Source organism: Anabrus simplex, chromosome 1 (assembly GCF_040414725.1).
Source record: "Anabrus simplex isolate iqAnaSimp1 chromosome 1, ASM4041472v1, whole genome shotgun sequence".
In the NCBI taxonomy this organism is placed as follows: domain Eukaryota; kingdom Metazoa; phylum Arthropoda; class Insecta; order Orthoptera; family Tettigoniidae; genus Anabrus; species Anabrus simplex.
In genome coordinates, this window is record NC_090265.1 from 1,802,669,654 (window position 1) to 1,802,681,894 (window position 12,241).

A 12,241-nucleotide genomic window follows, 5' to 3' on the forward strand; every position below is an offset into this window, starting at 1 on the left:
AATAAGTATAGAACCAGCTTAAGTCTATAATTTAGATTGCTGTAGGGTTATTAGTTCAGGCAAATGCTGGGAATGAGTAGAGAAGCAACTTTGGTCTGACGGCTGTACGGTTTTAGGTTTCGCACGCGAACTCAGTCAGACTATCAAGAATCGAGCTTGGAGTTACGGAGTAAGAGAACACCTATTGTTATTATTACATCAGGCAAATGCTGGGAATAAGTATAGAAGCGGCTTTGGTCTGTAATTTAGAGGAATTAGAGAACAGCCGCACATAAGAATGACCAGTACCTCGTTGGACTGAGCTAGACGAACAGGAATCGAACTCAGAGGTACAGGTGTGAATAGTAGTGCGAACTGTGTGGCGAGAATATTATATTCTATGTCTCTGTGTGTCAATCAGTTGTACAGCAGAGCGCTGTCACCTTACTCTGCAGACTTGAAACAGGAAGCGTACCTGCAATATCAAATTTCAGAAGACGCAAGCAGTTTACCTTCTAGATGTTTAGTATCGCGGCTGCTTCGTTTTTACACACCACAGAGAATGTTGAACAAACCCACTATGTACTACGGATGCATGCTTACACACACAGCCGCACGGCTGTCTCACTGTTTTTATGTCAGACGTTACGGGCTTAAGGTAACATCAAGATAGCGTTTGCTCTTATGAGACGACCTAGAGACGCTTGCGCAAGATGGCTGCTATTGAAAGACGGCCAAAGGGCACTTGCGGAAGATGGCTGCTATTCAAAGACGGCCTAAGGGCACTTGCACAAGATGGCTGCTATTGAAAGACGGCCTAAGGGCACTTGCACAAGATGGCTGCTATTGAAAGACGGCCTAAAGGCACTTGCACAAGATGGCTGCTATTGAAAGACGGCCTAAGGGCGCTTGGGCAAGATGGCTGCTATTCAAAGACGGCCTAAGGGCGCTTGCGGAAGATGGCTGCTATTCAAAGACGGCCTAAGGGCACTTGCGGAAGATGGCTGCTATTCAAAGACGGCCTAAGGGCGCTTGCACAAGATGGCTGCTATTCAAAGACGGCCTAAGGACGCTTGCGGAAGATGGCTGCTATTCAAAGACGGCCTAAGGGCGCTTGCACAAGATGGCTGCTATTGAAAGACGGCCTAAAGGCACTTGCACAAGATGGCTGCTATTGAAAGACGCCCTAAGGGCACTTGCACAAGATGGCTGCTATTGAAAGACGGCCTAAAGGCACTTGCACAAGATGGCTGCTATTGAAAGACGGCCTAAGGGCGCTTGGGCAAGATGGCTGCTATTCAAAGACGGCCTAAGGGCACTTGCGGAAGATGGCTGCTATTCAAAGACGACCTAGAGACGCTTGCGCAAGATGGCTGCTATTCAAAGACGGCCTAAGGGCACTTGCGGAAGATGGCTGCTATTCAAAGACGGCCTAAGGGCGCTTGCACAAGATGGCTGCTATTCAAAGACGGCCTAAGGGCGCTTGGGCAAGATGGCTGCTATTCAAAGACGGCCTAAGGGCGCTTAGGCAAGATGGCTGTTATTAAAAGACGGCCTAAGGGCGCTTGGGCAAGATGGCTGCTATTCAAAGACGGCCTAAGGGCGCTTGCACAAGATGGCTGCTATTCAAAGACGGCCTAAGGGCGCTTGGGGAAGATGGCGGCAGCCCGTATGAGACGGCGAAGGGGCGCTTGGGCAAGATGGCGGCTATACATAGACCCTTATTGTGAAGATGCTAGCACTGAAGTTAGCGATGGTCTGTTGTTTAAAAATGGCAGCTGTCATCTTAACAGCTATCAAAAAAAGCACGTGGAAATCAAATTTTGCGTGCCATAAGGTAACAGCCATAAGATTTAGCCCCGTCAAGATAGCAGCACTGAGGTTAGCGAAGCTTAAAATCCCGCGCCCAAGTGGTTAAAGATGACAGCTGCCATCTTAACAGCTGTCAAAAAAGCATGTGGATTTGTTTACTAACAAGAACACATGGTCGTGACGTCAAGTTCACGTAGTCATGACGTTGGGGGGGTCAGTGAACTTTGCAGGGGTAAATGACCTCGGGTGCTGACGCAGCAAAAAAGTTCTGACTCAGCGGATTTAGAACTCTCATAGCCCTAGTACCTACATGACGAACCTTAATGGAAATCAGTTTCCAAAAGCGTTCTCCTCATGTGCACCTTTTCGATAGGAGCTTAACAAAGGAGTTATTATTAGTGGACCGTTTTAGGCTGCCATGTCATTTCAAGTGGGCTTACATTGTTTGACCATCGGGCGAGTTGGCCGTGCGGTTAGGAGCGCGTGAGCTTGCATTCGGGAGATAGTGGGTTCGAATTTCACTGTCGGCAGCCCTGAAGATGCTTCCCATTTTCACACCAGGCCATCGTCGCCATAAGACCTGTCTGTGTCGGTGCGACGTAAAGCCACTAAAGAGAGAGGCTCAGCTTCACGTCACTGCCACACGTTTGAATGTGACTTCGCATAAATTCATGAAGGAATCGTAAAATAGATTAGCAAGTCCGTGCACGTCCTACGCCCACTAGATGGCACATCTCCCTTGGGCGTCTCTGGGCGTCACATGCCGACATCGTAAGACATGGACTTTCTTCCTCTGCCGGTATTCTGGGATCCGGAGGCCGGCAGATAAATCTACTGAGGACTTTAGACAATATCTGATTGTTATGTGAAGTGAATACATTACGTAGTAGCAAGTGATATTGTGTAACAGTCTATTGAATGTTAAAGCAAGTCCTGCTCCCAATTAGTTCTTCTTCTCACGATCAACATCGTCAGGTTGACTCGAAGCGGACGGTTGGATCGATTATATATCGTACATTGTCGTCTTTGTAGGCAATTATATCGATCCTTCAAGTGCTTCCATTCTCTGCCGAACCATGGGTCTGTTCGGTTCTTCTGAGGGCCTGGAGCGACGCGCTGGCAGGAACTAAGGACGTGTGCAAGTGATGGACCTACTGGGCACGGCACGAACTACTGCTACATCTTCAGGGCGTGGTGAGCTCGTTTACCTTTGTGAGCGAGATCGCCCCACTTCTTAATATCTCCCTCATCTTCCGACAGTTTAGAAAACCAAGTGTCATCAGGTAATAGATTGAGTCTTGTTTCTTATATTGAGCATGTGCGGGTTCCGGTATCCGCAGACCACTTATTTGCTGCAGGAATGCCTCCCATTGTGTACAGAACAATCCAAGTCCCATAAATTTTCTCTGTTTTTTAAAAAATTTCGTGTGGCTATTTCTAGCCGAGTGCAGCCCTTGTAAGGCAGACCCTCCGATGAGGGTGGGCGGCATCTGCCATGTATAGATAACTGCGTGTTATTGTGGTGGAGGATAGTGTCATGTGTGGTGTGTGAGTTGCAGGGATGTTGCGGACAGCACAAACACCCAGCCCCCGGGCCATTGGAATTAACCAATGGATGTTAAAATTCCCTACCCGGCCGGGAATCGAACCCGGGACCCTCTGAACCTAAGGCCAGTGCGCTGACCATTCAGCCAACGAGTCGGACAAATTTTCTCTGACAGTACATCATGCCACCTGGGAGATCGGCTGGTAACTGAAGGATTTCCTTTAAGTTCGATTTTATCAATTATTCTACGTCGACGAGGAGTTTCACAGGGATTAAATTCATAGGAACAATTTGGAAAGGGTACACGAGCGCTGGACAGATAGAAGCGTTGATAATGCAAAATTTGTGATCGGCATGCAACAGAGGGGAAGAAGTGACTAATTCACTCCTACTACGCAATTTCTGCAATGTGCTTTGAGGACTAAAAGAGATTACATTGAAAACCTACAACCTGTTTGCCAGTGAAATGACCGGGTCAGGGATGGCTTGAATGACGCCCCCTTCTTGCGGCGAGGATAGGAATTGTGCCGGCTGCCGAAACCTGTCGCACTCCTCTGGGGCAATGATTAATGGCTGACATATGAAATGAAATGAGATTGGAGAGTGTTGCTGGAATGAAAGATGACAGGGAAAACCGGAGTACCCTGAGAAAAACCTGTCCCGCCTCCGCTTTGTCCATCACAAATCTCACATGGAGTGATCGGGATTTGAACCACGGAACCCAGCGGTGAGAGGCCGACGCGCTGCCGTCTGAGCCACGGAGGCTACAAAAGAGATTACATTATAAAAGTTAACTCGGAGATGTTTTATGGATTCCTCGGAAGATATGCTTTTAATGTCACGTTGGTAAGTTGACGGGTGGTCTTTAGTGAGCTGTCCGCATCCAGTATGTCTTGTAAGATTTCTTGAATACTTTATGTCAGTTTATTACCACCTATTTTCAACTTTCTTCTCCAGGTGCCTTGTCTTTTAGTTCTCGCATTATCTGATTTCTTTAGCGTGTTTAATCTGACTCTGGATTTAGTGTGTTTTTTCAAAGGAGAACTGTTCCCCTATCGGATGTGGCTGGCCGGACAGGCTTTGTTGTAACACTGTGTACTCAACTTACTAGCGTGTTGGTTATCCCAGTAATCGGATTCTGTGGTGTGAAAACATCAGAAAGTGGAAACAGTTACTTCTCAAAATTATTACTGGATATTACTTTTCATTGAAGGGTAACGCCAAGTATTAATTATATTGCTGACATTGAGCCAAGGAGCCTGGAATAAACCAAAACATTAAAATCGAAATTACATGTTGTGTTAAATATTGGTAAGACCACTGGTGGAGACACTGTTCTTTCTACATCGCACCGACACAGATTGGTCTTATGGCGGCGATGGGAGAGGAAAGCGCTAGGAGTGGGAAGGAAGCGGCCGTGACCTTAATTAAGGTACAGCCCCACCATTTGCCTGGTGTGAAAATGGGAAACCACGGGCGGCCGACAACCCACTAACTCCCCGTACTATTATTATTATTATTATTATTGTTACGGGGTTACCCGTGGAATGCAGAGGTGAAAGAAGGTGCGGGCTAGAATGGGTTTATCCACAATATGAAACTAAACTTAAAATTTTACTGAAGGTTATATTTTCAATAGATAACACGATTTAACAAATTTTCACTAGGTGAAATAACAATGAAAGATCAGGTACAAGGTATAATTTTACAAACATGAGCCCTAAAGCACAAGTTAAGGGTCTTTACAAGTTCTGGGCTTCGAGCCCCAATTCTTACAATCCTTGAGCTACTTGCCCAACTTTACCAAGGCACATTTTTGTCCAAAGGGCACAAAACCCCTTCATTCAAGGAGCATTTGCTCCAAAAACCGTATCAGGCCTCCTAGAGGCACTTTTACCACATATAAAAGAGCTGGCCCGCTCTCAATTTTTCACGCCTATTACCAGGCCATACCAGATTTATCACTTAATTGCTCTGAAGGCACAACTTAAATCAAATGAAGCGGGGGTATCTCGTACCCAACCTACTGGGCCTTAGTAGAAAAAGAATAGGTTAAGTCAATGGCCCAAAATGCAAAATGAATGGAGGCGTGAACTTGCACTCCTACATGAAACTTTTTAAAACCTAAGAGGCACTAGGCCGATGAAACAGGGACTATTCCCAAACTATGGAGGTGACTCGTATACTGAATAAATTTAACACATTAAGGAAGAGTAGAAAATCGGTTACAAAAACGTAGTCATCTCAAATCAAAATGAAGGGGAGCTCGAGAGGGTAGAGCACTCTTTATCCCCGATTTACAGTTAAAGATATATGAAGTTTTACATAAACAAGAAGAAATTTACATTTTTAAGAGATAGGTTACATGGTAAAAGTTTAGGACCTTCCCCGCGGGTTAAACTGCTGAGCTAGCAAGAAATAAAGATGTTAAGTGGCCATTACCTGACTGAAAAACTGCTGCCTGAAGAAAGAGGCGCTTCCCGCCTCCTGCTACACGTTCATACACTAAGTTAGATGTTGATGAAGTGGCCGACAGACAGGAAAATCAGCAGTTTTTATACCCTCGGGGAAGATTCGAGACTTTTCATGTCGTCGCCATAAGACCTATCTGTGTCGGTGCGACGTAAAGCCCCTAGCAAAAAAAAAAAGACCTTTCATGAATAATTAAGACACACCCACAGGCGTTTATTGGGTAGCTTACAGTTACACATCAAAATCGAAGAAGAAAAACACGATTGGTCAAAAATTAATTACAGAAATAATTGATTGGCTAACTTCAAAACTAGCGGAAAGAAAAGATTAATATTGCCAACCCACAAACGAAAGAACGAAATTTAGTAATAAGAAAACTTATGAGTACAAAATATCTTCAAGAAAGTTCCCTCACTTCGCACCAGGGTTCATGATCATAGTTTTTTAGTAGAGACATCTATGAGACAATGTCCAAACTTCTTGATAAATAGTGAACAAAACACGTCGAAATTAACACAGTGATATCTTCAGAGCAAAAGTTTAAGTAGATCCAGTTTTAAGTTCACAGTTTCTCCTGTAGAGGAGTAATTTAAGGCGGAAAATTCAAATGTGCGGCGTAGAGGTGTACCAGCCGGTACAATTATTATTATTATTATTATTATTATTATTATTATTATTATTATTATTATTATTATTATTATTATTATTATTATTATTATTATTATTATTATTATTATTATCATTATTATTATTATTATTATTTCTTGATTCGTTGTGTCCAACTAAGAGAGCGGGTGAATTTTACAGAAACCTTGTGCTTGTGAATTAAGGTTCTGAATTTAATTCTATCATGAATAGTTCCTTCATTAATGCCAATTTCATGTAAGTTTGGGCCGGGAAGACTTGGGAGAAAGGTTACGAGCTGCTCGACTAAGTGGTATGTTCCGAGCTGTCAGTGGAAGAGATGGCGTGGAAGGACATCAGTAGACCAATAACTTTGAGTGGTGTCTTTAAAAGTCTGAAAGATCACAATATGAAGATAAATTTGGAACCGTAGGGGAATAATTGGGGCAAATATTCGTCTATAGGAAGGGAAGTTAGGGATTGGAATAACTTACCAGGGGAAATGTTCAATAATTTTCCAATTTGTTTGCGATCATTTAAGAAAAGGCTAGGAAAACAACAGATAGGGAATCTGCCACCTGGGCGAGTCCCCTAAATGCAGATCAGTATTGATTGATTGATTGATTGATTGATTGATTGATTGATTGATTGATTGATTGATTGATTGATTGATTGATTGATTGATTGATTGATTGGTCTTCACTGAACTCTTTTGGCCAATTGTTGTGAGAGCGTTCTAACTGTCTTACTAATTTTTGAAACATATTATATAAATCTGGATTTAACTTGAAAAATATTAAATATCTGCATTTAAAATGGAAATTATGAAAATTAACATTCATTAAATAAAATACACACTCGTCGAACCTTGTACTCACACTTACTTGTTACCTGCTTACTTACACATACGTTATTTGAAGGCCGCCAGCTGCCACTCAGTGCAGCACTAACACAATGAGACTCTTGACTATCTCTAGGGTGTGGGGTAATAAGCTTACTTTTGACAACATACCATGTAAGTTCTGGGAAAAGGAGATTGGCGTTCGGTTTCCCCATTAATTTTGAGGTTAAGATATTTTACTGTCAATGAAATGAAACTATGAATTCGTTTGATAGAACAATATATATTCTTTAAATAATATATCAAAAAATAGTGAGTCTTGTTGCGATAAAACAGATGAGAATATGAAATTATGACATTGCAACTGAAAGAAACTAGGCATCAATTTGAATTCTTCTTGACCGGACATTTAACAATTTATACGAAATATTTCCCTCACTGATTCACTTGACTGTACCTTCATCACTTTAAGTGTAATTACGACGTAATCCATTGATCTGGTGTTTACTGTAGATGTGTCACGCCTAACGTGGTGATACATCCTTGTGACTGCTTCTTCTCCATATCATCTGACTTCTTTGTAAGTCAATATGGTATTACCTCTTGGCAGGTCCAGGGTTGCCCTCTCTGACTTCATGGCAAGCCCTTGGGTCCGTGTCTTCAACTGAGTGAGCGACCAACCTTTTGGTCTCACTCTCTCAACGACCAATAATTAATGGCTCACTGAGTCTTCACCATCTCTCGTTCTCTTGATCTAGTAGACTTCTTCACTGTACTGCATCCGTATAACTAATGACTGACGCTACAATATGCACCCACCTTATATAGACGTTGGTTGACACAGCTACGTAATCTCCAGAAATAACAATGACATACTCCCACAACGCGGCAAATATTACATACAGTGGTGAAATAGCCCGGAGGCGGCTGACTCTCTGAGCGCATATTCTAAATAAATACGATGACATAGCCATGGCGCGGCGATGACTTGGCAGAATCGCCACTAATCTTGCACAATGTCCCAACGTCACACCCAATCTCTGATATATACAACAATTCTCACTGTACAGGTATTGAGTGTTATTCTACACATACGTGTATATGCATACACCTAAGTACAATCTTGCAAGCAACAGGCAATTGCAAAATCGAATTAAATAAGACTGATAATTACAATAATAGTAACAATATCACAGATAACATAATAATAATACTGACATAATAATAATAATAATAATAATAATAATAATAATAATAATAATAATAATAATAATAATAATAATAATAATAATAATAATAATAATAAAATACAGATAAAATCATACAATAATAAAAATACAGATATCATCTTGTAACGGGATTTGAACCGTTACAGTTGTGATAAGGCTAAGTTTGAGGGCCTGTCATTATCCATTCTATACAAGTGACCATAAAATTGTAATCGCCATTTCCTGATTCTATCTGTAACTTCATAGATCTCATGAGGTTTCTTTTCTATCCAAATTCCGTTTTCACATTTTGGTCCTAATATTTTCCTTTCTTGTTTTTCGGTCATCTTTATCCGAGATCTGCCACCAGTTATAATGCACAGTTCAAAACAATTAGGGGAACATGTTTTTGAACGTATGTCATGCTCCACAAAACAATACCGCACACCCAGCTACATTACCAACTAAACCTTTATTCTTTACCGTTGAAGTATACAAAAGTCAAAAGAACATCGACGGATTCGCGTTCATTTTCAAAACACAAACGGATATGTCCAAATAGGGACGAAAACAAAGTGATAACCGTCCTCCAGGGTGGATTTTTATGACAGTTGGAGAGCTTCAGTATGGTGTATGTCCTCCACGAGCATTTATCACAGGTTGGTACTACGTGGGATGCTCCGTATAAGTCGACGGAGGTCACATTGCGGTATCAGGTCCCATTCTTCAATGAGAGCCTGGAGCAGGGCGCTCGCGAACACTTCTATCAAGTCTATCCCACACATGCTCGATGGACTCACCGCTGGCCATTCCACCTCTTGAATGTCCAGTTCTCGCAAGACAACTCTGGCATTGCCGTGCATGAGTAGGAATTCAGGGCCAACACCGCATGCAGCAACCAACACATGCTCTAGCAGTATATGTTCGATGTACCCCGCATCGGCAAGATTACCACGGACGACGACAAGATCCGTACATCATCTCAGATCCTCACAACGACACACGGACGCACCGCTATTCACTTTGTTTTGAGGGGCACCTGACAGTTTAATGCACATGGAGTATAACTGAGTAGGTAAGGTCTCAAGGTATGCTGTACGACCATTGGAACCCCATCCACCAAATTAACGTTCACATACCAGATGTTACAAAACATGTTCCCCTAATTTTTTTGAACTCTGTAGTTTCAGACGCATAAAATGTTTCTACTTCAACTACAGTGTCATAATGTCGCCTTTTTTGATATAGTTTGATATTGTATCTGTTCCAAGTATTTTGTATGCTCTTTCAAGTTTTGCAATTCTTTCGTTGTTAGCTTGCTGATTGAATCCTGCTGGCTCAATAATTTCACCAAGATACTCAAGTTTGTCCACTTGAGCGATATTTCCATATTTGGTTATAAACGGTTTATTGTTGAAAGAGTATGATGGGTTTCGATTGTGTTTACAAGTGAAACTGTGTTGGACGGTTTCCAACTCGCTGCTAGTCCCTTCCATATACTTCGTCTTTTCATATGAAATCTGGAGTGCTGTTTTCGCTGCTATTTCATGCATTTTTTCTACAGACTGGATTATTATTCATGTGTGTGTCTTTCTTTTACAGGAACCCTTAATTAATATGGACAAATAAAGCAACGCGCAGCTATTTATATGTACTTGTGTAATTATGTGGGTAATTCCCTTTGTAACACAATGATGTCCCCTGGACAAAGATCCTGGTAATTAACAGAAATAACAATTGGCCATCCTCTTTAGGCTGCTTGATCCATGTTTTTACGACTGCGACAATCTCGTAGTCTACTCGCGTGATGTTTCTAGTGGAAGTTGGACTAAACTAGATTAGCGATTGATTTTCTCCATCAACTGTTTATTTGGAAAGACTTTGGTGGATTTCGAGTGTGTTTACAAGTGGAACTGTGTTGGACTCTTGCCTACTCGCTGCTAACATCACATCTCTTTTCTGGCTTCGTAACATAACACAGCGTCTCCCTCCCAGCCTGTGTCCTTGAAGCATGAAGAATATCAACAAGCTTGAGAACAAAGTTTATTAATATGACTTCCTACTGTGTATGTCTCCTCAGCTAGCGCTCAAGTGTGTGTCAGTAGATTTACTAACATGGCAAAGAGCACTATTATTATCAATCGCTACTGCCAACATTGGAAGACAATAACAACTAAACCAAGTACAATCGAACAACACAGACACATATTAGATCCATCCTAAGAAGATTATCATAAAGGAAGTATTTTCACGAACTGATTTTGTGTTGAATGGCCACATGTCTGTCAGCACCAACTTCTAGGTACTCTTCTACGTCAAAGTCTCAGTTATATTTCCGGGACTGAAAGCAGACCGTCCTCAACTTTCAAATCAGTCTGAAGTTGTTTGTAGTACAGAAGAGAATTGAACCCAAACCAAGCAGAAGGGAAGATCCAGACTGCAGCGGACGAGAATGCTGAGCTCAATTCCACAGTGCAGCTGATGGCGTCCTGAAAAGTGGAGCCAAACAGCAATGACCTTCACATTTTAAATAGTTGTCGGATGTCCCTGTCTGCGAAGATGTGCATGTTTAAAGGGGCCCTAAATACGAATATGAAAACCAACAAATCTCATTCAAATATTCGAATTTCTGCCACGACTACTCTTTTTCTGCAGTTAGTTACAGTCTTACAAGAGGTGTTTTATCAATTTAAATGTTCTTTCAAAAATTTGGAAATGGTTAGTACCAAAGGCTGTATTTTAGAGAGAACTATTATTGTAGGTTTTAGAGAGTGCTATGCACCTGAAGATTTAAAAACTCCAATATTAGGTGACACCGAGGTGTTGCCACCTATTTATGTTTTATTTCTTGCAGGAACATATACATATTGTATATTTTGGGATTCAGGAAATCTGTCTCTATTCAAAGAAATGAAAACCAATATATGATTTTTAATGACATTTTACGCGTTGCTGTCCTGGAGGTGCAGATTGTACTTTCTTCGTTATATTAAACAATTTTCTCTTAAACCTAAATTGTGTACTGTCACAACTTTACTTTTTACACATTTTTTAATGTTTTAAAAATGGAGATGTTTGCATAACATTTTGATCTTGTGCATTTTATTTATGTAAATTACACAATTTCCGCTCTTCTCCGTGTAATAATATCTGCCGAGAATTATTTGGCAGTGGGAAATTAATTATTAAATGCGTGTAAGGTAAAGAGAGTATATTTCCTGATTCTAGAATACCTTCCTGACTTGGTCCGCTCAATATTTTTACGCCACTGAATCACGTGTAACGGCCTCGCGTATTTATTTAATCCGTGTACCGTAGAGCGGACTCAGCGAGGGATCCCGTCTCTACCGCCTCAAGGGCAGTGTCCTAGAGCGGAGATACAACTGTGGACAAGGACAAGTACGTAACCTCACGAGTTAGGTACCATTCCGGCATTTGTCTATAGAAGTGGGAACCACGGAAAACCACTTTAAAGATGGCTGAAGTGGGAATCGAGCACCCTCCACTCAGTTGACCTCCGGAGGCTGACTGGACCTCCTCGTACCACTTTTGAAATTTCGTGGCAGAACAGAGAATCGAACCCGGGCCTCCAGGAGTGGCCACCAATCATTGAAACCCAGGGGGTGGGGTTAGACACCGCCACCTCCCATGGAATGTTTTATAAAATGAAATATACAGGAACTGAAAATAAACTGAGAAAGTCGATTGAACTCTCTTGAATGTGAAGCTACCAGTCACTCCCGCTAACGACAGAGCCGC